Below are 26,436 nucleotides of genomic sequence, written 5' to 3'. Positions count from 1 at the left end.
CCGCGGTCGATGATTGGGCGCTCGGCTGCGCGCGGGGAGGAGCCGCCCCCGCGCGCCCCCAGAGGCGGTGCGGGGTCGCCATTGCTGCGTGTGCGGCCCCGGCGCTGCGCCCGCGCCTCGCAACGGCTCCGCTCCTCCTCAGCCCCTTACCCTGCCGTGGATGAGCCGTGGCGGAGGAGCTCCTGCGCTCGGGCTGCCTGGTGCCGCGTGCCGAGGGTGGTTGGGCCGCTGCCCTGCTCCTCCTCAGTGTGGCATGGCGCCAGGTGATGCTCTGCAGCCAACGCTACAGGGGAGAGCCTGGCTGGCTGTCAGACTGTGGCCGAGGGTGGAAATGCGCAAAGAGAAAGGCTGAAGGAAGATGCTGCTCCCGAGAGTGTTTAGTTTTGTGAAGGAACGTGTTTTTTCTAGACCAGTCTGCTAAGTTGTCACTTCAGAAGTAGTGCTGCAACACCTGTGAGCCAATAATCTCGACTAAAGTATGAAGTGATACAAACTGAAGTTTACTATCTTTAGTTCCGCTTCACTTGTCATACTTGGAAAAAAAGCATATCCTCACGTCTTTTATCTGGAAGTGCACACTTGGCAGGAGCATAATGTTGAGTGGGGGAATAATGTAAAAAGCAAATTTGTTTTCAAGTTTTCACGTCTTTTAATGAATTCCATAGAATTTTCAAAAGCAGTAAATTGAGAGCTAACTTAGAGCAATGGATATTCTCAGATCATGGGGTTTTTCTAACAATAAAACCTGGCTTGCATCACATTTCTCTGTACAAAGAATAACATAAGAAAAGTGGGGTGCTTTGTGGGAATGTAATACTAAAATAATAAGTGAAATTACAAGACCTAGCTTACACAGCTGCCACCAAGTACAACTGCTTATTAGGGCCCTAATCACATTGCTTAACCCTGTAGGAATAGCCCTGCTGTCTTCTTTCAGCCCCTGGGAGCCCAGCAAGAAGAAGGAGACTTGAAACTTCAAAAAATTATTTTGGACTGCTGGTGAAATGCATCTGAACACAGCCATCCAACCAATCTAATGCAATTCTTTTTAGAGTTGGCTCTCAGAGATGTCTCAAGCTGAAGGGCAGCCATTCTCTGGTTCCAACATGCCAATAAATTCCTCAGTGGAAAGGAGAGGCTTGCACTGGAAGTGATGAAAGGGAAGAGGCAGCTGAGCTGGAACACCACTCGCTGGACAAGGGAGGAGCTCATGCTCGTTACAGTCAGCTTGGTGGAACTTACCACGACAACAAGGGATTTCCTGAGAAGCTGCACCCTTTGCCACCACCCTTTTGGAAGGAGTCCTTACACAGTCATCATCAAATGGGGACACATCCTGAATAAACCCAGAAGAGTGGGTTGCTGCCACAGAGGGGGATGAGAGTGGAACTGGCAGAGAAGTAGAAAGGAGAGCACGTGAGGAGCACTGTGCTTTTAGAAATTCTTTGCTCTCTCCAGGAGCGTTGAATCCAAAGTGTGTCATGCTGCTGCCTCAACATCATCACCATTTTCCTTTGGCCATGGATGTCCTACTCTGTTTCATTCTCCAGAGTTATCCCTGTCACAGCCTCCTCCTGTTACCCCACTGGCTCTATGGCAGACGTGCTGCCAGCAGCAGAACCACCCTTCTTGTAGCTTGCACAAGCTGAAGCGACTGTGTGACGTGAGGTGGTTCAGTTTCTCAGGAGCTGACTAGTCATTATTGGGTAACCAGCTAGACCAAGTTACAAGTGAGCTTTTTGCTGCCACTCTGTGAATTTTTCCTTTGAACTTTATGAGTCATGCTATAATATAAGGTTTAGACATGTTTTCCACACAGCAGGAAAACCTCCTAGGAAACAATTAGGATGAAAGGCTAAAATGTTTTCCTCAGCTTTCAAGTCTGGCAAATTTCACGTGACTCAACACCACCATTATTTTTTCTTTCACACATCATTTTAGAGGAAGGGGCTGTTACTTGATGAGTTACAGGTTTTCTCCACCATTTTAATTTTGTCTCAGTCTGCAGGCAGGAGACTTTCAGTGGCCATATATGAAGTTGACCTCTGGCTGGGAAGGGCACTTGTCCAAATACTATAGGGAACCTGTGTGCTTAGAGACTTAAAGAATGGTTGTGGACAGAGGAATTTTGACTTTCAGCATAGTTCACTCTTGTCAGAAAGACTGAATTATTTTTAAGTCTAGTTCATTAAGACAATACACAGTATGGTGCCAAAAGAAAGCTCTTTGTCAGTAGCTTGGAATGATTGTTGAAGACTGGTTTCTCTACTCAAAATACTTTATTGAGGATGTTTCTTTTGCTCATGGTCAGTGTGAAACAGAACCTGTTTCACCAAAGCTGTAAAACCCTACTGATAGCCCTTGTGGGTTCCCTTGAGTAATTTGAAAATTAAAGCTGGAGTCCTGTTGACCAAGTCCCATGGCAGAGGAGTACTATAAAATGTAAAGGTCTCTTTGGTTGAATTACATACCTCATGGAAATTTTTTTTCCTGAAAGAAGAGTGGAGTAATAAAGCTGTGAGCTGGTGGACCTTTTCTGTTATTTCTCTTCATGTATTTGCCACTATAAATGATGTATATGTATAATATGTATAAATTATTTATAATATATATAAATAAATACATATGTGTATATATTAAGTTTCAGTGCTCATATTTTGAATGACAAGAGGCACACTGAAAGATGTGATAAAGTGTGGGAAGAGAAGGAGATGGGTATGAAGGCTGGAGTATCATTGGGAGATGAAGTGCCAAAGTCTAAAGTGCCATTCAAGTGTACCAGTGGAGGAGATTCAAATGAAGGCCAGTGGAGGCAACCTCCTAAATTCTTGCAGCTCACTGGTGGTCAGCTTTCCAGCTAGAAGGTGTTTTAGAGCCCTTTATGCTAATGCTCTATACAGTGAGTGCATTACAACATCTCAGGTTGGCTGTCTACAGATTACTCTTAAACAATTTGCTCACGTGGCTCTTATCTTCTCTGTTGCTGATTACAATCTTGATTGTATGGAGCAAAAGACCTTCCAGCAGTTTTCCTGGAGTTTGCTGGGTTGCTTCAGACACTTTCAATGGTTTTTCTTGTATTTCCATATTTTTAACAGTATCAAATTGCTGGGAGTTGTGTGCTGAGCAAAAGTGTTTGAAGTGGCTAAAGTCAGAATTTTGTAGCTTTTCATTAGCAGACTAAAATCACATTTCTCTGGGTGGTAAAAAGAGACTAATTTTTTTCTTAGGGAGATCACTGTATTCACCTCTTGGGAATCTGACAGGACTGCCATTTGTGTGAGCCCAGGGAAGTGGCTGCCTGGGCTGAGTGTGCCCCATGCCACTGTCAGTTCCCAGAAAGGAAGGGAATAGTTGTACAAGAGGCTGCTGAGTGAGCCAAACTATGGGCAGAAAAGCAGAGAGGAAAGCTTAGAACAGACCTGTGCAAATGATGGACTCGAGTCTAAATCTGGGCAGACAGATAATGCCTGCTGCATTCTGGTTCAGTGTCTCAGTGTTTCTTACTCTTTCCTTGTGTCTTGGGAACCACCCCTCAGTTCTTAGCTTTGAGGGCAGCAGGCTGGGCAGAGCCAGAACAAGGACACTGATTTTTGTTTTGCTAAATGGACTTTGGTAAAAATGAGCTGTCTTGGCTCAGGTGCTAGGATAGGGCAGTTACAGAGCTCAGCAACATCGACTCAATGGATCCAAACAGTGACAACGGTTTTTTCCATCAGCTCATCAGACAACTGCCTCCCAACATTGTTATCCATTGTTAGCAGATTCTGTGTAGGCATTGCAGCTATGCTATTTATTTTGCAGCCTGACATAGATTAATAGTTCTCTGGCAACCCTGCTCCAAGGCCTTGAAAGCCTTTATGAAGGGCATCAGTAGTAAAGCCACACTTAGGAAAAGCTGTGGTAGCACAAAGCTTTTGCAAAGCTGCTGAAAAATTGGGGAGTGTTCCAGACATACTCACAGATACAACTTGTGGGGTAGGGGAGGCCATTGCCTCCTGTGGTTTCTGTTTGAAGATTTCACTGAGTAAGATTGATGGCTGTCTCATGAGCTGGAAGTGGATGGCATGACTTTCTACACAGAATGCAGGAAACCATGAGCAGGAGCTTACTGGAGTTTTTCTTATTCTGTGGGTGTTCTCAGTAGATGGGAAGAGGGTTTATCTGCTTTTATGTAATTTAACAAACTCCTGTGTCATTTGCTGGTTTTTTTAAGCATTCCTACCAATATATCTCTTCCATCAATCATATAAACTTCATATTCCTTTTCCCTCAAGCGGCAGTCTTCCATATGGAATATCAATGTGTAGGAAGGGTTAAAACCCTGAGGCTATTGAGTCCTTTTTGATTTGACATTGTTGAGTGAGCTGCAAAAGCCATACTGGTTCTTGAGTATACTGCAGAGTAACTGGTAACAATGGAGAAAAGAAGAAACTGAAAAATCCAGTCCCAGAGATAACAGCAGAGATATTTGGGAAACTAAAGTGCTCTTTCTGGACTTCAGGTTGGGTAGACTCTATATTTGCTATTGTGTTTGAGAACTGTTTGTCTTGTGTTTGCTAACTAGTGGGGTTTCTAAATGTTTGAAAGTGAGACAAATTACTCTGTGGGTTGCAAACTGGAGAATCTTGTACAGGACCAAGGCAAGACAATTACAAAATGCCTTTTCAGATATACTCTATTCTGAGGATGGACAGTGTAAGATAGTGTGTTTTTATGGGTGTGTTAAACCTGTACAAGACAAGTATGGTGACTTTTTCTACATCAGAAACTTGCTGAGTTCTTAGGCAAATTTCATCTGTAATCTTTATTGTGATTTTTATTAAAAGTTTTTGCAGACTGTTCACAAAGGAGAAACCAGACATGGTATCTACACTCTGGTAAGTAGGATACTTCATTAGGGTGAGACAGGTACACAAATTGAAACAAAGGAGTTTTTAATCTTTTTCTTTATTTCAAGTACTTGAAGGTACTTTAATCTTTGTGAAGACAAAAGAATTAAGAGAATTATTTACATACAGATATTGGTCTGTGCCTGCTCAGTTACTGAAGATAAAAATCAGAGCAGTTTGTCTGACATCTATTGTCCTCAGCGGTGCAATTGGCAGCTCTCATTCAGACCATCAGGCAGCTGACAAGTTCCTTCTGCTTAGCTCAGTCTGCCTCAGTCATCTGAGGGACCTTGTACACTCATCCTGAGTCTGACAGGGGCTTGGGAATGAGAGCAAGAGTATCAGCTTTGGGGTGCAGAAGTACAGCTTGTTGGTGTAAGGAAGCAGCCTGAAATGCTACTTCTTTTATTCCCATGGCAGTTCAGTTTCTCTTTCAGCTTCTTACCCACCATACATTTAAGATCCAAAGAAGAACTTATCAACTCCAAAGCACAGACTGCTGTGTTCTGTCCCTCAGTGTGAGTGAAATGCTATGGGAATGAGGTATCTCATCTACATCAATGTTTCTAGCAATCCTGATAGATAAATATCTAGTAAATATCCATGTCCTTTAATAATAGAAAAATCAGTCTTTCTGGTTTTACATTGATTTTTAATTGACTCATTAATCAGGATTGAAAGTGGCATGTTTGCAAGAAAAGTTAGGACACTTTTTTGGAAAACATGTAGGGTATGTGACTTCAGGAGTCTGTTGTGCATAATACAGCATTGCTACCTTAAAGTATTTATTTTGAGTTGCTTAAAATAGAGAAAACCAAATGGCAAGAACCAGAGATGGACCAATTAAAGGATACATTTTCAAAATTTGTCAGAATGTGGATTATGTTCTCAAAATGTTTTTTTCCCTGAGACTACTTTTTCTTGCACAATGTCCTGGGATAATTTTGTAAGGATTCCTTGAAGAACCAATACCAGGGCAATATTGATAATGTATTTTGTCTGTCTTATAGTGGGAAATCTACCAAAGACCAGTTTTTTATGAGGTACTAGGTAGAACATAGATTTGCAACCATTTGTAGTCTGACCTCATAATACTAAGTTCAATACAGAAGTTAGACTAACAAAGGGTTGGGCGTGGGGTTTTTTTGGTGGAGCAGAGGGTTTGTGCTTGTTTTAAGTGCATTTATGTGTTTTCTAAGATTATGGAAAAGATTGCCCAAGACAATATGATGCTGGTTAGAAATCCAGGAATGACTTTATAGACTCCAAATGACTGGGAAAGCAGCAAAACCTATTGCTACTAATTAACTAGCATGGTTTTATACATAGGCAGGTATCATGATCACAGTCAGACATGTTAGAAAAGAATGTGCCACTCCCCTCTGTGCTAAGCCCAGCATAAAGTTATTATGGGTCCCTAATAAACAATTTTCTAAGGCAGCACTGGGAAGACTTGGAGTTGTCTTGAGAAACAGTATTGTTATTTCTAGGAAATTGAGCAGTAGCTGTCATTGGTAGTGAAAATCAGGATCAATTCAAGAATTTTGAACAAAGAAACCTTATTTTTATAGTAGGGATGTGTCACAGAAAGAAACAATTTGCCTCATCTTTTGTGAATCTGTGTTGTGTGGTTATGTCCCACCACACAGTGGCTCAGAGCCTGCTTTGCACTCAACCACATCACTGCATTCTCATGCCAGGAAACCCTTCACTGTTCCTTTGTGATCACCATGTAATTCTCATACAGGCTTTGAATTTACCCTTGCAGTCCCTTCTCATGTAATCTAATTTAGTCAAGCTCATGTAGCAGTGTCTGACCTACCTTGTTGTATTAAACCAGAAGATTCAGTTGAAAAACTTTGGAACTCTCACAGCCAGTGTATCCTAGGGAGGCTCTGTAAAAAGAATATGGTGTTATAGAGAAAAACCTACTCCTGCTTGACTGGGATTGCTTTGTCATGCTCACTCTGCAGGTAGTGGGACAGATGATAAAATACAATAGCCAAGACATGGGTGTGGGGCAAGGGTAGAGTAGTGGAGCAGAACCACTCAGTCTCACCAAAAGCTAGTGCCTGCCAAAGTGATATCCAAGGAATCAGAAATCTCTGCTGGCTCCCACAGTGATGGCTCTGTGCAATAAAATCATTAACTAAAGTCCTCTTGCCTATCCATCCTTGTCCAAATTTCATTGAGGGAAGTAATGGATACTGATTTTTTGCAACTCATGATATGCATAATTTATGAAAGCATCTGTATCATACATGTTGTTAATAGATCTGTGACAAGGGTGAGAGGATGCCAAAGATATGGTATTTTTTCCTGCTGTGTTGGCTGTTCTTGAGGCTTGAGGCTAATCCTGGTCTTAAAGTGGGGATTACTCAGAAGGGGCTGGACTTTATTATGTCTAACATTGCCAGAAGTTAATTTATCATAAATACTCTATGTACAGAACTATTGTTTCTTAATAGAGGTGCAATGAAGGAACAAGCTTCTTAAATACTGAAAGAGAATATATTCCTTTTGTCACTTCACACCAAGAAGACACTTTGTCTCTTCCCTAATTAATTTCCTTTCTTTTGTGTGCATCCCGGGTGTGAATTTATCCTTTATTGATGACTGCATTCTCCTACAGTCCAGAAGGTTCTACTACATTCTTTATATCTATATACTTTCTTAGAACCAGGATTAGATGGTCATACAATTTCTTTTTTTAAAGTGTCAGAAACCTGACTTATAGTGCAATATTTAGCTGAAGATAAACAGACAAAATTGGAGAAAAAAGCTTACCATTTTGGAACAGCCACATAGCTTCACACCTTGACTCTCACTCTTGCATTTGGCATGGGACAGCACCTGCATGTACTATTCTTTAAAAAAAATGTAGTGACTGCCATAATTCTGCCCCTAAAAGAAAATTTCCACAGTATGCTTTCCATACTCTTTCTATTTATGCTAACTTTCACTGTCTTTTAGCTAAAGCTTACTCCATGGGTGTGAAGGACATGTAATAGAATTTCAGTTGTTTACAGAATTAATATTAGTAATAAAGGTTAACAAGGCACAAATTCAACAAAGACTGGGTCATGCTAAGGATTAATTGTCATTTGTGTAACGAGCATGCTGACAGGTATGGACTTGTGAGGTGAAAACTAAAAGGGTTTATGCGACTGAGATGAAAGCAAGGATCAGATCTGCTTATTTGGCTGTATGAGCATTGTTTTAAAGGCTTCTGAGGAGTTGAAAAGTGCAGGGCAAACATCAATCACCCAAAATAGTATTGATCTCCCTTGCTTTCTAGGGATCTCTGATGCCTTTAGGTTCTTAGTGTGAGCATAGGAGTTCTTGTTACAGTCAGCATGGCTTTCCAAATGCTGAATGAACAGACTAAGTTGGCACACCCCTGCATTAGTAGTAAGAGCAGATTAACAGTGCCCCTCCCAAAGGTGTTTCTCATATTTGAAGATCTTGGTGCCTCACATCCTTTCCCTTAATGTGAGAATTGAAGACTGAAGCAATAGATCCTGCCTTCATGCTTCTTGCCTGCTACAAGAACCTTGAGAGAAATTTCACCTGTGATCACTGTCTGCCTTCACTGACAGTCATAAGAGAGCTTTAAGTTATTTCAGTGAGAGGCCATATTTTGCTTTGGAGACAGGAATTCCCAGGGAATCATGACTTACTTCTCCCTCATAAAACATGCATTTTATAAAAAGATATTCCAGTGTTACCTTATCACAAATTTCAATCCTTTGCTTTTCTAATACTATGGAGCCTGGTGATGAAAAAACCGAGGTGTTTTGTATTCAGCAATTGTGAGGTCAAAAGCTAAAGACTCTTGTGTTACAAACATTGGAAAGCAGGACATCATTCAGTAATAAAGTTTTAATTATGTCTTAATCAAAGAAGGAAGGCCCAGGAATTTGGAATGAAAAGATGCTCTGTTTGTTAACAATAGGGTCTGTGTATATTATCAACGCACAAATAGCATTGAAACATTCAAGAAATTAGAAATTCCTTAAAACAGGAAAGAAGGTAAGAAAATAAGTCAGGTATCTGAAGCAAGCTGTAAAGGTTAAGGTGCAGTGGCAAAACACACATACTGTGAAAGAAACTGGAAGAAATAATTTTAGAGGATTGTCTTTAAAACTCAAACAACTTCCTGTACACAAGCAACAATTCAGACAGTTCTGCATTTGACATACCAGTACTTCAGATGCATATATCACACTTTTTCTATAAGTGACCACTACAGAGAGAAGTTGCCTTGCTACTTCATAACTTGCTTTTTCATCCAACAGATGTGAGCCAGTCTGAGGTGAGGGTGATGATCAAGTATTTCCCAAGGCCACCTACGTTATGAATGAAGAGAGTATAAAAGTTCAGAAACCTGACATGAACTCTCAAATATGAAATACAACTCAGGGACAAAATGATCCTAACAGATTGTCTTGATCTTAGATTAAATGTCTTATACGTGAGCTTAAGAGAAGTTGTAGATGGGAATATTTGTAGTTGGAAGGTGATTTAGGTAAGGATCATAGAATCAGAGTGTTGCAAGAACTATGATAAAAATTAGGATTAAATTATTCAGCAGTGTATCTGGGCCTTCAGGTGCCTGAATCTAATCTGCAAGGCACATGCTTTCCTATGTCCTCTTGTAGGCAGGAGGATTGGGATGGAGCTCCTGAAGCAAACAGTATTGAAAGAGACTTTCCCAAGCTGGAGTGGGCAGGAGAGTCTCTCAGTTGTTAAGATCAACTATGTCATTTCAAGGTAAGTAAAGGAAATAATTTTCAAAGTTTTATGATGAAACCGCTTTTCATTGCAACATTGCAATAATTACACAGCCACTGTTTTGTTCAGTGTAAAATTTTAGTGGTTCATCGAACTCTGCTTCTGATTGGTTTTAAAAGTACTTGTTCTGCTACACTCATAGGTGAGCTTTATAAAGCTTCTGAAGGAGCACCTTGGCTGTTTTTTTTTTCATCCAGTTTGTGTCAGAGTTTGGGGCAAGACAGGTGTAAGCATGGCTATGATACAGCAGTAGAAATAGGTGTGAAAGAGGGCAGAATATGTGCTATTAACAATATGTGCTATTATCTTCTACTATGAAGGACCTGTAGCGGTGAAAATAATCTGTGTTTGATGAAAAAAAACCAAAAAAAGCGATAAGATGAAAATGTGTGCAGGGGATGATGTATCTTGGCTGATATGGCAGGAAGATGCTTTTTACAGAATATTTTTGGATGAATTTACATCATAAATTACCATTTTAACTGGATAGAGCTCAACAAGTGTTTATTGAAGAGGAAAATCTTTGTACCAGGGACAGCCAGTAGAAAAAATGGCTTTGTAGAGCTTCCTACAAGTTTTCCAAATACAGAGACTAACATAGAAGCAGGTCTTTCTACAGCTTTCAATCCCACCTTCCAACAGGCTATAAACAAAAAACCAAGAGAACACAGAGCCAGCTTCTTCCAAAGGTACACACTGGAATAATGATGAGCAAAAGGCTTAAGTCACATCAAGAAAAGTACTGCAGTTAGGAAAACATTCTAGGGAGCACCAGAACAAGGGCTGAAAATGCTGGGGAGTCTGCATTCTTGGATGAGTTCAAAACTCAGGTGGGCAGAGTCTCTGAGTTGTTTCGTCTTTAAATAGGAGGTTGAACCAAAAAAGTCTCCTGAAGTCCTATTTCAATCTAAATTATTGCATGATTTTCAAAAGCCCAATTCATTCCCCCAACCATAGTTCTTGAAATTGGCTGTCTTCCCGGTATATAATCTGATTTTGGCTCACAGCAAACAAGATACCTAAAGGTATCAGGCATGCCTGAGATGTTATTGGAAGGTTATGGTCATATTAACTGAAAGTAGCTGGTGCCTTCTGCCCCAGGGAAAGCAGACTAATGGCAATTGTTTCAGAGATCTCTGCCAGATAGCAGGGAACAATGAGGAATGGATACTGTATGATAAGATGACGTGATATCTTTACAATGTTCAGCTCAGTTCAACACACTCATTTGCAAGACAATATCCTTGAATTTCAGAAATATTTGTTTTGGCAGGGAAATATTCAAGTAAGATTTAATTTAGAAAAATGGATCCTCTTCAGAGCCCTTTGTTTAGGCATGGGAGCAGAATAGGAGAACAAAGACTTTGGTTGTCTTCAGCAAATGCTAGCATTTGGGCAACCTGTATTTATTTAGAAATGTAGTATCTGAGATTAAACATGGATTTATTCTTTCCCTGGCAAGAAGATTTCTCTTTAAAGAGTTCATTCTTCTCTCAAGGAAAGTTTTTGTTACAAAAAAAAAAAAAAGAAAAAAAAAAAAAGAAAAAAACCAATAAAAAACCAAAAAACTCCCCCCCTGACACAAAACCCCAAAACCACAAAAAAACAAAAAAAAAAAAAAAAAAAAAAAAAAACCCAAAAAAAAAAAACCATCCTGGCTAAATATCAAGGATTCTTTTTCCAAGGATGCTATGAGTTAAAATGGTACAAGTGTCCTTCTTTCCTAAAATATACATGGCTCAGTCATTTCTAAGAAATGCTTTTACTGAAGCACAGACTTTGCCTTTTGTACCAAAAGGGTTTTAAGTGATCAGAGTATTACATGCAGTGTAATAATGCCTCTTTCTGTATTCTGTAGGCACAGAATTAATGCTGTAGATTTCCCAGAAACTTCTGCTTCCTTTATTCCTGGCACTGGCATTTATCTGTCAGTGGCAAAGGCTTCTGCTACAATCAGTGCAGACTGGACAATACACACATGGCTACTGGAAGTTTTGTACAGAATGCAGGTGGGAGGGCTCTGGGAGAAGGATTGCAAATGAAACTAAAAAATATAGTGGGAAATTATTTTTCAGGTCAGATATACATTATCATTTAACTACAATCCAACAATAATCTATTTGAATAAGCTTCTTAAGAAGGAAACATCCCCTGACAACTAGTGTTGGTTTTTGGGTTTTTATAAATTATTTTATTCCAGAGGTCTCTTTAGGAAGTATCAGTTCTGACATTTGTTAGCATGCTCAGTTTGCCCAGCATTGCATGAATATTCAGGACCACAGAGTTAACAGTGGCCACATTTGTTACTTTCTTTGTATAGTATAGCTGGAAGGTCGACTCTATAGCTAATTAGCTCATAGCTAATTAGCTATGTGCTGGTACAGTGTATAGTGCCTTCCAAAGAGCTCCTACTAAAGGAAGGGCACTGTCATAAGAAACTCCAGAAGTTTGGAGTTGGGTTGCTGTGGAAAACTGACTTAGCTTCATAAGCCTGTGCAGTGTAAGAATGTCTGTTATGACGTGATTACATGCTGATTTTTACACTTATTTCAGCATTCTTGCAATACAATTTTAATACAATGGTATTAAATAGTATAGCTTTTCTTGGGAGTGGGGAGGGCTAAAACTTCGAGAATGCCAGAAAAGTTTGCAAGGTGCTAATCTCTACAATTTGGGTAAATGGAGCAGCTGGTAACAGTAGGCATTGCTCTATTGTGTGCTCTATCAGCAAGATGGATCACCAGGCTGCAAAATTTCACAGCACAGCACATCCTGATTCCAAAGGAGCATGGGCATGCAGTTCTGCATTCTGTCTCAGTGACACTGGTGGCTGGGAACTGCTGTCACTGTTCCTCCAGCCTCTCTGGTTTTTCTTCTGTTACATCACTGTTGTGAAGAGAAAATACATGAGCTGAAAAGGGGAGGTTTAATATGGTAATGGTGATAGGAAGGACTTGCAAAATATTGTGACTGGCAATACTAGACATTGGTTAGGGGCAGTCTAGGGTAAAAATTAACCTTTTAGGAGCACAGCTTCTTTTTCCAGGAATTTTGCATTGCCTAAAAAAATTAAGAGGAAAGTGGAGAGACTCATGGTTTGAACTTTCTCTTGGACAGAGTTCTTTCTCTATAGTATTGTGCCATCACTGTAGTAATGCCTGAGAGAAGAAAACCCAAGTAATCAAGATGAAAATGTGAAAGGTGATGCTTACAGTGTCAGTGCTATTATGGTAAATGAGGTTTTTATAAGGCTATTCTAACAACCATTCAACTCTCTATCCTATGTGGTTGGTCTACAGCTTTTGCAACTCCTAACCATGGTCCTAGTACCTAAATTTGCTGGAATTCAGGTTTAAAGAGATTTCTCTTGATACCTTAGTAGGGATTTTAGGAAGATTTCTCTCTTAGAAAGGAGAATGAATGGATTTGGGGCTGGACAAAAAAAAATTGAGTAATGTAAAGATCTAAAGGAGTTATTGAAAATTTTCTTACAGGAAAAAGCAAAGTGGAACAATTAAAGCACTGATAAAACTTGAGTTATATATTTATGAGCTATCTGGCTTCTGCTGTTGTAGTCCCAGAGACCTTCAGGGTGATCTGTCATGAAAAACTGGAGTGTCCTGTATTTCTATGAAATTGTGACATTTTTGGAAACTTGTCAAATCCTGCACCACACTGAAAATTCATGTCCTGGAGACCTTTGCATATAATCTGTTTTGCACACCAGGCATCTCCCTAAAATACTTCAATCCCTTGGAAACCCATTCTTCATTCTAGATAATAGAAGCAAGAAGTCCTTTCACATTTGATTTACAGGCCATTTCTTAAATAGCTCCCTTACAGCAGATGTTTTCTTGACTCAGTTTGGCTTTTTTTCCCCAGGCAGCAAAGACCAAGGAGAAATTGCTGTGTTCATCTCAGGCCTGTTTATTGCAGTTATCTTTGGAGTGTCAGGGGATAGCAGAGGCCACTTGTGCTTGTTGCTATACAGTTGCCAGCTGAGATTGATAGTGTTAAAGTCAAATCATGTGGAGGATCTAGGTAGGTACAGCAAACTTTCTAATTATTCTGTGAGAAGTAGCACTGTTTGTACCATAAAGGGACACTTTTCAAATTTTGGTTTCTAAGGATCCAGCTACAAGATGTGATTAACCATTGAAAGCTCTGAAAAGAGATTTTTAATGATCAGTTTTCAAAACTAAACTCCTTTGTTGAGTGTGTGAAGTGCAGTTAATTTACATTTCTTCCTGCATGTGCTAGCAAATGAGCTGACTAGACCTATTGCACATGAAAGCATTGACATTTGACCATATTAGAGAGCCCAAGGTTGCAAATGGAAGGTTGCAGGTATAAAAGGCATCTAGATTGATTAAGCTTTTTGACAAGCTGACCTACAATTTATAAATATAGCTTTCAAAAGAGAATATGAAACAATGCTTACAGTTCTTACTAAGATTTTGTAGAAATTGTTTTCTTAGACAAAATGTGGCTTATTGAGCATCATTTATAAACTAATATTCACAACTTTGCAGATTGCTTTCTATATAGCTCTTCTGAGACTCTGACCCCCTAGATTTGTCTGAGACTCTCAAATTAATAAAAACAGTCAACTATAGTCAACAACTAACAGTCAACAGTATAGCTATAATTGCTTCTTGTTAATATAAATGACATTCATATCCCAGTCTGATAGATTTTATTTTTCAAATATGTCAGTCCATGGTAAGAAAGCCACTGTGTCCCTTTCCTTTCCTCCAGCTGTATCTATTGCTTTCTATCTGGTTATCTTGATAAGCCCATTCACACAAAACTGGATAAAATGTAAGTTTGCAAAGATGGTTTCAGTTAGCGAAGGGAGGAGTTAAACACAGGCCCTACATTTCTGACTTGTCTCTCTTTTCATATAGCTATGCCTAAATATCAAATACAAAATCAAATTGATGGATGCACTGCTTAGAAAGCATAAGAGTGAGTTGGTGATAGCAGTTTTTGGTTAAGTAATTTTCATAGTGCTCAAATTGTAGCCATTTTTATTAGATGCCAAAGTATTCCTGAACTATTCCTGAACACTATGTGTTCATGGTACAAAAAAAGGGAAAGGAAGAAAAATAAAGCCATTGTTCTGTATCTTAACATACTCTATACTGCACTCTAGAAATCTCTTGCATGCATCTTATATACAATATTTGGATTTCTTCTGTATCCATAGGAAGTCATCTGCAATCTTTCAGTCTGTTGTAATTGACCTGTGTTATTTCTTTAGGTTTTGGAGATGAGCATTTTCCTGCTGATCCTTTATGCTTTTGGTGTGTGGACATAAGACTTGTGTTCAGTGAGGTAACAAGATGCTGCAGGCAGACTGTGTCACACAGAGCTTGTTTCTTTTCCACCAGTAACTGTACCTGTGTCACTTGCAGAGACATGAATACAATAGTTATATATGTTCAAAAAGCATATAAGATTTTCACTACTATAATCAATGCCACAGCTTTGTATTATTGTTCTTGTTAGAGTTTCTCCCCTCAAGATTGAAAACATTTGGGTTGTTTCTCAACTCAAATTAATTAAATTCCTGTAAGTAATAAAATTCAAGTCATAGAGTTTGTTCCCATTCTTCACTATTCATTGTGGGTATTTCTATTATCTGCTCTGTTATTCATAGGCAGAGTAAGCAGACATTTATTTTTCTTAAAATGACCTATTCCTTCCATGTGCCAAGCAGTGGGAAATATTACTGAAAATCATGGTCATTGAGACAATTTTCTTACATAGCACATAATTAAACACTTCAGGTTCCAGGGCACTCTGAGCTGTGCTGTCACATTCATATTCATATTGAGAAGTTCATAATCTCTGTGTGAATTCCCCATTTCTCTTTGAACCCATCTGATTTTTATACAGTATAAACAGACCACACAGTCTGTTTATCAAAAGTAACAGACTGAGGCTGCATTCAGCACCTTTCAGAAAAAGTCTTCAATCATATTGATAATGAAGCACTCTCTACGTGAAAAAAGTCCCTTTTCTTCAGCACTGATAGGCAGGAAAATGTGCTAACATCATCTTCCAAAGGATTTAGTCCTGCTTAGCAGTATTTCACTAACAACATAGGAGAGTTTAGTTCTCTTGTGCAAACGTGTAGGAGAGTTTAGTTCTCTTGTGCAAACGTGGCAAAAACAGCAACTCTGCCCTGGATTTTTCACTACATGGGAGAGACTTCTGCAAAGTGTATTTAGTTGCAGGAGAACAAGCCTAAACCAGGAGGAATTAGTGGCTTTTCCAAAAGGAATACTCTCACTTTTTCCCTTATAATAATTTCTGTGTTTCTTCTTCAATCTCCCAGCATTCTTCTTCAGATTCATCATTGCAAAAATGCTTTGCTTAAACTAAGTAATAACTGTTTGTGATGTGGTTTTGTAAATAGCATCTGTTTTGATTTTGTCTATCATTCTTCTAGTTTTAAGCCAGACTGACACCTTTGCACAAGTAAACTATTCCCTAGTTAATTCTCCAGCAGTCTCCAAATCACACATTAACTTGTATTTGAAGGTTATTTGTCTTTAATATAAGTGTGCTTTCTAAGACATTTCTGATTATCTTTTGAGTTGATGAATTCTCTCACTAGAGTCTTATGCAGCCTCTCCAACATTTACTTAGAAAAGCAATAAGACATTTTGGGAATTTTGGTCAAGAATTATTTTGGAACCCAGCATTTGTTAATCAACCCAAGCTATTATTTATAATTAAATTCTTTCAGAATTTAAGCCCTTCAGAGGTGCTTTACAAACAGCTTAAAAGTGTTCTTTAGATACACAGCTCTTGTACTGCTGCTTAGTCTTCACCTGTTAGCAGTGATACATAATCTGTGATGGTTCCCAACGTGATTGCAGTCCAATGCTGTTTGTTTTGAGATGATTCAGCATCTTGTATAAGTACAGGTTACACCCAAAAGAAGGCTCCTCTCAGACAGTCCTTGAGCAGCACATAACAGTTCTTATCTACTTTTCACCTTTGTTGCAGGAGTTATCTCAGCAACATTTAGTTTTTCCAGCAGTTTCCACAGTCCTTGTAATTCAGACATCCCCATGGCTCTCAGAACAGACTTCAGTGAAGAAAAATGTGCCAGAGCTGATTTTGTTCAAGCAACTCTTGCCACATACAAAAAACTCTGCAAGCAGGATATACACAGCTTTAAAGAACTAAGGAATTACTTATCAGCTACTGTCACTATATTGAATTCATAGGCTAAGCTTTAATACATGGACATCACAGTGGGACACAGGATGACTTTTCTAACTCAGTCAAGGAAGTTATTCAGTGCTCACTGGAACAGCCTGGTTCTTGATGGTTATAAATTGTCTTCTTCCAACTTCCAGCTTTTTTTCTTAGGGTTTTATACCTTTCCATGCGAGTGTTTTTCCTATTGAATCCTCCAGCTACTAACATTCACAGTGTCAGTAACTACACTATCTACTGTCTGTATTACTCTTCTTTAATTTCATGGCCTTAAACCCTCTCACATGTTAATAGTTATTTTCTTAGCGTACCTGGACCAAGGTCCCCTACCTGTGCAGCACCAAAATAGGTCTGGGAGGGTTGGCAGCTGGGCCAGGACTAAGTGTTAGGTGATATAAAAGGCTCTTTTGTGTCCCTGTCCTAAGCAACTTCCAGTGCTTTTCAGGAGAGCCTGAACATTTTCCTGAAATGCCACCCTCAGCATTAAATTTTAAAAGGTGTCTTCGCTCCAAGAGAAAGAAAACTGTGGTCCAGAGAATTATTTTTTGTGTGTGTCTTGTAGCTGCTGTTCAGAATACTCACTTGAATACTCAAAACTTTGAAAGCATGGCACCCAGATTTTCTTTGATTCCTGGTTTGTTTTTTTTTTTAAAGCCATAATTTGCTGATTTTTAGGGCATAACACAAACTTATTTGCTTAGTTCAAGGTTTCTTTAATGTCAAGCTTTTCTTCAGACTAGGAAAATAATCTTTCTGTTCAACCACTGCTAATGCATTCTAACAGATAAAAATGTTACAACTAGAAATATTTGATGATGACTTTTTGCAGGGCATGGTCTATCTAGTAGGAAATCACACAGACCCTCCCTTTGTGCCAGCTCCATTTACTCTCCCAAGGTGATTCCATGATATATCTGGGAGTCTCCAATTATTTTCTTATGTCTGCTTCACTGGTTCACTACAGAGCAGGGGCCTTTAACATCACTATCTCCAAAGAGGTGAGTATGATTTGCTTGTAACAGAATTACAAATATTAGCAAGATGGATAGTGAGCAAAGAACACTAACACCTTGTGTTTGCCATTTCACATAGATTTGGGTCCTACTTATACCACTTGTAAGAGAGATTAATGACATTCAGTTTGTCATAATTCAAGTAGTCAAAGTCCCTTTCAGACTTCAGACTGAACTTCTTGGCAGCTCTAGGCAAAGAATGATAGAATGAACATCAAAAGTTGGTGTGCCAGGAGTGGCAAAAGGAATCTAAAAGAGCTTTTCTCAGCATGGATTCCACATAGAAAAGGGCAAAACAAGAAGAAGTGTACTGAAGCCCCAGTCTGCTGCACAGTGGCCCATGATAAATGTGTTGGCTATATTGACAAACTAGAATAAATCCTCAGACTTAAGAGAGCAGCAGGTACAAGCAGGCAGCAGGTACAAGCAAACTAAGCTTTCCTCTGTGGTTGAAGAACATACAGGACCTCTCCCAAATGCCAGTTTCCACAATGGCATTTGTAGTCAAAGTTTCAAATAAGTTTTGCTAACTGTAGCAAAAGGGTGTTTATGAAAACTGGTGACACAAATGGTACTGGTAAACATCACCACAGTGGTTAGCAGCAAAAAGGCAAATGAGATTTTTGAGTCCTTGCCTCGGACATATTCAGTGTATTTCATCTGAGAGAGTCTTAGAGGCAGAAGTCACGTCTGTTCTTTCAAAGAATAATGCTTGTTTACTGATATATGCTCCTGAATCAAGTCCATGAGAAATCTCTCTCTTCTGTCCCAAAGAGCACTGTGGGTTCCTTAGAAATCATTCTGGGGCAAGAAAATACTAAATCAAAACATGGATTATCTAAAACTAAGATAAACAGGATGTGTTGGGGTTTTTTTCCCCAAGGAAAACCTAATTTTCAAGCTGAAAAAATTACCTAATTTATTTTGTTTACAGCTTAATAGTACTTTTAATCTAAGCACTTCCCTACTCAGATGTTTTATTTCTGAGGTGAGTACTTTTATTTGTACAGATCTTTTAAGAAAAAGCAGTATCTAATGTTTTCTCTGGATATTATCTGTGTGCTAGCTCATTTGCAAAAGCTGGGAGGAGACAAGAAAACTGGTCTATTTTTAGTGCAAAATTCAAACTTACATGTCTACCGCATGATAACTCTTCCTAACTACATCATACTACACTTTAATCATTCTCTACTCCTCTGAGGGCTAGATTTTCTCTCAGTCTTTGAAACAGTTAAAAAGAATAAGTGGTAGCCATCTGTCAGATCAGTCTCCTTTCATTCCTCTTCAAAGTAATGGTATCTCTGCTACTGTCAGCCTGACTTCTCTTTGCAAAGACTCCTGACTTCTGACTCCTGGAGATTATATACAATGGGAAATAATAGCCATGAATCTATCAATGTGATGCAAGAAATTAAGATACTATGGAATGCTTTAAAAATATGGCAATATTTACTATAAGATTGTGAAATTCAGAATCTGCATTGCAAACTGAAGCTTTGTCCTCTAGGAGTTTCCAAAGCATTTCAAAAGCTTGTCAACTTTTCCAATTTCTTTATATTGTTAAGGTGATTAATTTATTTTTTTTTAACTGGAATCACTCATCTCCTTCACTTATTTAACATACTAATCTCTTTCTCTTAAAATGTGTTTTTCAGGAGTAGCCTCTAAATTGTTTCTCTATATATGTTCAGTATCAGTGAGTTTAAAACTTCATCTTTTGCTTTATCATCTCTGAGACTCAGAGTATATGCAATGCTAATTTTGTCGCTTCAGTTGGTGTAATGAAAATGAAGCTTTTTTAATACTGATTCATTACCAGAGGATTGGTGAATAGCACCTGATTATGATGCAGCTGTAGGAACTGTAGCTGGAGAAAAGCTGAACTCTGCCCTCAGCAGTTTCTTCCTCTTTGACCCTGCTCGGATAGCTTGGAGTCACACAGCAGTGGGCCCAGTGCTGCTGAGGCTGATGGCCACATCACCTCCTGCAGTCAATTAAATGCAGGCAGATGTGTCCTACACATCACTGGCTGTGCAGGAGTGTTTGCTGTCCTGCCACATTCAACCACCCAGTACATCTTTGCAGGGAATCTAGTAAGTAAAAGGAGCTAGAAGATAACTTTCGGTGCTGGTGCTGAACAAACCACACACTAATCTCCCTGGTCCTTTGAAAATCTTAGAGATTAGCATAAAACAGCATATACTGCTCTGCCACAAATATGCACACTGTTGTGTTGCATTTCACAGGAAGGAAACACACACCACACACTGTAGAAGCTGATAGATTTAATAGGTAGGTGCACAGAGCCCTTTTCTCCATGTGGGAGGTTGAGTAACTATTCAAGAATAAATTGTAATATATAAAAATGTTACTGTCTGATGCCCAGTGTTCCTAACCTCTGTGTTATGAAATAGTTCAGTGTGTCCCCAGACATCTTTTCATTAGATTGCAAGTGAGCCAATTATGTCAGCCATGCAAGGACTTAAATGATCCTAATGATAAAGAGGCAATCGGGGCAGTGTTATCACTGTTCACTCAATCCCAGTTACTGGCAGAAAACAGCAAATTCACAAATGATTTCACAATCTATATATATTGACCACAAATAAAGTTTAGACAATGTGTTTCCAATCACAAAAGCAGCCGCATTTGTGCCTGTATCTAAGACAGCATCTATCTGTGCATGCAGTCACAGAAGACAGCTTTGTTTTTTCCCTGCAGACAGCCAGTACCAGAGCCAATTTTACTATAAGCAAACAGAAGCTGATTATCTCATTACTTCTGAAGAGGTAACCAAGAAAAATTCAGAAAGAAGCATTAATTATCCCTACATTAGGATACAATAGAACTTGTGTCAGGCTGACAGTGCTTGTTTCACCATGAGAAAAAGAATATTAGTTACCTTCTTTCTCATAGGAGCTCCAAGATACTTTCAACTGGTTAGTGTAAATCTTGGAGATGAAATACAATAATACTGTGGAACAACCATGTCTCTTGTGGCCCATGATGTTCCCCCTTTCTGTAGCTGAAATACCTTTCCAATTTATGTTCAATTTATTGGTTATCTTGAAGGCAGGCATCTGTTTCAGTCTATATTGGTTTTGGAGAATCAAGTTCAGTAGTTTACTCAAAGCCCTCTGAATGTTCCTGCAAAGTTTGAGCACCATAAACAGAAGTGCTGGAGTGCAAACTCTGCACAGGACCACTGTCCCTATAGTTCTCCATGTGCCTCATGAGAGGGGCAGGGAAAAGTGAGACTGCATAGCACACACTGCAGCAGCATGTCATCACACAAATGAGACTAGAAAGGTGTCTGTAGTTTGAATCAAAGCTCAGAGCATTTTAGATTTCACTTAGGTCTTGCTGGTTCTGTGGTTACCTGCAGCTATGCTTGTTCTCAGCTGTCTTACAACACATTTTAGCCACACTTTCAAGCAGGGCTGGGTTTACAGCCTCTTTCTCCATAAATGCACATGATGGGTAGAAGCAAAGACTGTCAGACAAGTAGTCCACATCAGTGTTTCTTCATGTTAGTTCTATACATCAAGGTGGGTTAGAATTTCAGAACTTATAACAATTTTTAATCTGTTATAATTTCATTTAAGAAAAATGTGAGCAGTCTTTTCTTAGTTTTAGTCACTGCACCTTTTAAGAGGAAAAGAGGACTTAGAATGATCAGAGCCTGTCAGTATAAGTTTAAGAAGTAATGGTGCTGCTCACTTAGAGCTTTTGACACAAAAATGTGTTCTCCTGTTCTTCAAAACTTTGGTTTTCCCCAGGAATATGTGTACAGTGAACCAAGGATTCATTACAGGCATCAGTGGGAAAAGTTAGCAAATCATAATAGTTAGAAATGGGTATGAGTTTATTTAAATCATAATTAGTATTTGACAAAGGTATAGTTCAGCCATTCCAGGAAATTACTATTCCAGAAAAATTTGATTTCCCAAGTCTTGTAGGTCACAGCACTGGACTACACATGACCATAGGAGGAGATTAGTATCAGAAAGAGCCTGATGATTCTAGAACTCATTTGTAGTTGTGCCAGTTTTAATTAAAATTGTTGGGAATTGAAGAGCCTTTGTCAAAGTTAAATGTGTGGACCAGCATGAAATAAGTATAAATTTCCACAAATGAATTTTCAAGCAGTGTACATAACTTGTGCCTCTAGTGAATCCTCTTCTTTTACTTTTTTTTACTTCAGGTTCTAGTTTTCCCTGCTGCACTCCAGTCTTGGTTTCCCTGACATAAGTTGATGGTTTCAGTGCCTAGGAAAGGTAGCTGAGCCCTTCAGGGGCAAAAGAAATTCTTCTGAACCTATTGTGAACAATTATTGGTCTGTCTTGGGATATCATCTGTCACCGCTCTTTGTGTTTTGAAACCCTATATTCTCTGCTTTTCTTTCTCTTTTCAGTAAGAGGAGATATTTCTGAGAGTGTTGGGGTTTTTTCCTCATCAGAGGCTCAAAATATTATATAGTCTGCCTAGGTTCAGACAGAATTCACAGCTGGATGGAGTAGGTGTAGTAGCTGGAGTGGATACAAAATCAGGCTTAAATTCCATTTCAGGAATTATCTTAAATCTCTTCAACCAAATACAATAAAAACAGGAGTTTAAAAGGGGAATAAAAAACCCACCATGCCACTATTTGGATCACTCAATGTAGACTTGGGAATGCTCAGTGAGACTCTACAGCAACTTAGTCCAACCCACATCTTTAAGTAAAGGGAGAAAGGCTCTAATCACAGTGGCATTAAGACAGAGCATGAGCACAGGACAGTTCTTCCATCCAGAGAGCAGTTCACTTCTGAGAACTGAGTCCTGCCAGCTGAAACAAGGTTTAGTGTATTTCATTCCTAAAGTTAAGGTTCATCCCAGTTACTTAACATAAAGAAAAAAACCCTTCAATTTAATTCATTGCAAGAAACGTGGACACCTCTTTGCTATGTGTATTTTGCATTGTTCAGCTGCAACTTAAACTAAAATAAATATTTTTTGCCTGAGATTTTCTCTGTCAAGATCTGCTCTGATCGTTTTGCTTGTCACTTTGGTCCTAGCCCTCCATTTTCCTCATCAAGCTACAACCTCATAGACATCAGGCACTAATCAGCAAATGTGCTTTTTCCATCACAGCAGAAGTCACTGGTGGAGAATTTTCTGTCTTATGCTTTACAGAGAATAGTGATTCCAGTAATCAAAGGTAAGGACTGTAGCCAGTTCCGAAGCACAGCTGGCTGGAAAGCAAGACTGAAACCATAAAAGGGAGTGCTCAGCTTTAAAGACTCTGTTATGGGAGGTTTTCTTTCCATTTGGTAACAGCTGGTTGGGTTTACTCTGTGCTGGACTTCGATCCTGGTCATTCAGCCCTATGGATCAGGGGCTGGCACAGAGTAGGCGTTTGCTCCCTTTCAAACACTGGGCTAGGGTTCCATTTTCACTGAATGCAGTGCGGCAGCAGAGCTGAGATTGCCTTGAGTCTTGTCCTGACAGTCAAGCCATGACCAGAGAATGGCCCAAACTGAGGAAGTGCCGAGCACACTTGCATCTTTGGGCTTCAGGGTAACATCTCTGATCTCCCTCTGCCTTTGTGCTTCTCCTGCTGCCACAGGCAGGACAGAGAAGAAAATCAGCTCCATGGGATGCAGGGAGTAAGGGACAAGGAGCAAGGGGGTGATGGCAGAGAGAAGCAGGTGGGAGGGTACAGAAGGTGCCTCTGAGGTGAACAGAGGTGAGAAGACTGCTGAGGAAAAAGCTGACCTATCAATGAGAAGAAAAGAAAGAGAATGAAAAGCTGGGAATCAAAAGTAAGATGTTTAGAAAAACAAATAAGAAAAAAGCTGGGGTTTGATTTAGGAAAATAGGAATAGATGAGAACAAGAGGAACCCACCGGCTGAGAGAAGAAAATAAAGATGGACAGTAAGTCAGAATGGAAAAAAGGAGAAACCAGATTTTGAGGGGGAGATGCCAGATGAGGAACAAAGGCAGGCAGATCCCAGTGTCAGACAGCTGAGAGATTCTAAGAGGTTTATATGCAACTTTTTTGCATGGTTTTTTGCCTTTTTAGTACATATGAATAATAGCTCCCTTGAGAGACATGACATCTAATTAAAGGGAAATTGAAAACAAATTGAGTTCCTTGAGAAAGATGCTTCTGGAGTGCATTTTATTATTACTTTCAAATGTATTTATACCTGTCCCTTTTGAAGATAAACTAGGAAAGGATTTCCTCTTCTTAATTTCGCCCATACGATGACTGGATCTGTAATAAAAATTAATCAGGTGAGAAGCCAAATTTCCTCTTATAGAATATTGCTGCTGTTTCAGGCCTGTTATTGGGGGCATTTTCCAGCGGTGGGTAGATCTAAATGTTGTCAATAGTAAAGCTTTCACTGCACATTGGATATAACATGCAATCTCTGAACCAAAATGAGCCCCCCACCCCTAGCAGTTGTAGGCTGTAAGGGGCCCACCAGCCTTTTGGGGTGCCATCATGGGGACATGACAAGGTCAGCACTACCATCCCCAGCAGGGCTTAGGAGCACTGAGTGCCTGAGTCCTCATTTCTCTGACCATTCTCTAAGAAGGCTCACGGGCAGAGTGTCTCTGTGGTAAGTGTTGCTCAGTCTTCTGGAGAGTTGTATTAACCTCCATCAGAGCCCATTCCTACCCTAAAGTTAACTAAAGTTCATGAGGCACAAAGCCACTCTTGCCTCCTGCCCTGCTGAGGGTGTTACCATGGGAACAAGTCCCAGAGTACTGTACCTGAATGTACCCACCTGAATTTAGGGTGGGCAAAACACATTTTATATGTTTTTTCTTTCATTAGAGTCATCTGGTTATTTACACTGATGTTCGCTATCAACTGGAGGCTGAGGAGGACCTTCACAGCCACTGCTGATGTCCTTTACTTTTAAAGAACAATTAGAGAAAAATGTACTCTTCCTTCTGTTGTCTTATAGGGAGTAGATGCTATAGCATTAGAAGTGTGGCTCATCACTACTTTTAATGTTTTACTAAAAACTTCTTAAGCACTTTTCACAAAGCAAAACTGTTGTTTTTAAGTACAGTGAGTGTAGCTAATTATTATTGATGCTTTGGAAAACTTCCTGCAGCCTGATGAGAAGAAGTGACTGGTTCTTTTCACTAGAGTTGTAGACAATACATTTTCTTAATATTAAAAGTCAGTTCTTGCATAATTCAATTTATTTCCATTAGTGTTAGCAAAACTTTGTGTATGGAGTGAGACCTTATCCTTTGTAAGAATTTCACAATTTGTTCCTTTGTAACTGGACACTGAGAGTGGGAACAGATCTACAAATCTCAGTGAATTGCCATGTAATTATAGAATATCATCTAGTTCAGACACTGGCTCAAAACAGGACTAATTAGATGAAGCTATTGAGCATGGTGTCCAGTCAAGTCTTGAACCCCTCCAAGGATGATTTCATAATCTCTCAGAACAATCTGTTCCATTATTTAACTACCTTAAGAGTAATATTTTTTTTGGTAGTATCTAATCAGTATTTCCCATGTTCCAGTATGTTCTGTGGCCTTGTGTACTTTCACTTCACACTTCCCAGAAGAGTCTGGCTCCGTTTTCTCTGTAGTCTCTTTGCAAAATTCCCATGCAACAAAATGGCCTTTCAAGTCCTCTCTTCTCTGGGGGGAACAACCTAAACTCTCAGATTCTCCTTGTAGCTGATGTTCTCCAGCCCCTTGGCCACACCTGCTGGTGCAGGCCAGAGGACAAGCCTTGCTAGTAAAAGTGACCTTTTCTATGTCTTTTGTCACTAGCCTCCCATCCTACTGAGCAATAACCCCACATTCATCTTCTGCTGTCAATGTTCTTACAGAAATCTTTCCTGTTGTCCTTCAGCTCCAACTGAACTATGGGTTTTCTGATTTCATTCCTATGTGAGCAAACAAAATGTTTGTGTTCTTTCCAAGTAGCTGCTCTCAGTTTCCATCTTCTGCATGCTTCCTTTTTGTGTTTAGGTTCACTCAGTAGCTCCATGTTCTCCATGTTGGCTTTCTGCCACAGTTGCTGAACTGTCTGAACATTCTAAGAGCAGTTCTTATGCTCTGAGGCAGCTGCCCTTGAAGATTAGCCAGCTCTTCTGGGCCTCTGCTCTCCAAGGCAACTTCCCACAGATCCTGCCAAGCAGGTCTCATCTGAAGTCTGTGGTTGTAATTCTGTTCTTTTGTTGCTTCTCCCAGGATCCGAAACCTGACAGTCTCATGCTCCCTGCAGCCAAGCTGTCCTTGGCCTCTGTATCTTACAGAAGTTGTTCTTTGATTGTGATAGCTGCAGCTCTTCGAGGATATCAACCTTCAAATAATTCCATACCTCTAATATTTGTAAAATGGAAGGTGTATTTTTTATTTTATCAGTGTTAACAGAGACATTAAACTGGGAGACATTAAAGGCATTTGGAAAGGAAACTACAGAAGTCACACTACAGAAAGTTCAGTTCAGGATAGAAACATTGCTTGTGTAGTT

At 39.5% G+C, this 26,436-nt stretch overlaps 1 pseudogene; it reads left to right on the top strand.

Annotated features, from left to right (window-relative positions):
* The first annotated feature begins 9 nt into the window (after positions 1-9).
* Positions 10-24,834, top strand: LOC141728956 (BPI fold-containing family C protein-like; annotated as a pseudogene).
* Positions 24,835-26,436: the final 1,602 nt, after the last annotated feature.

Source organism: Zonotrichia albicollis, chromosome 4 (genome assembly GCF_047830755.1).
Source record: "Zonotrichia albicollis isolate bZonAlb1 chromosome 4, bZonAlb1.hap1, whole genome shotgun sequence".
Lineage (NCBI taxonomy): Eukaryota > Metazoa > Chordata > Aves > Passeriformes > Passerellidae > Zonotrichia > Zonotrichia albicollis.
Note: the sequence above shows the minus strand (reverse complement) of the source record. Positions and strands in the feature narration are given on the sequence as shown.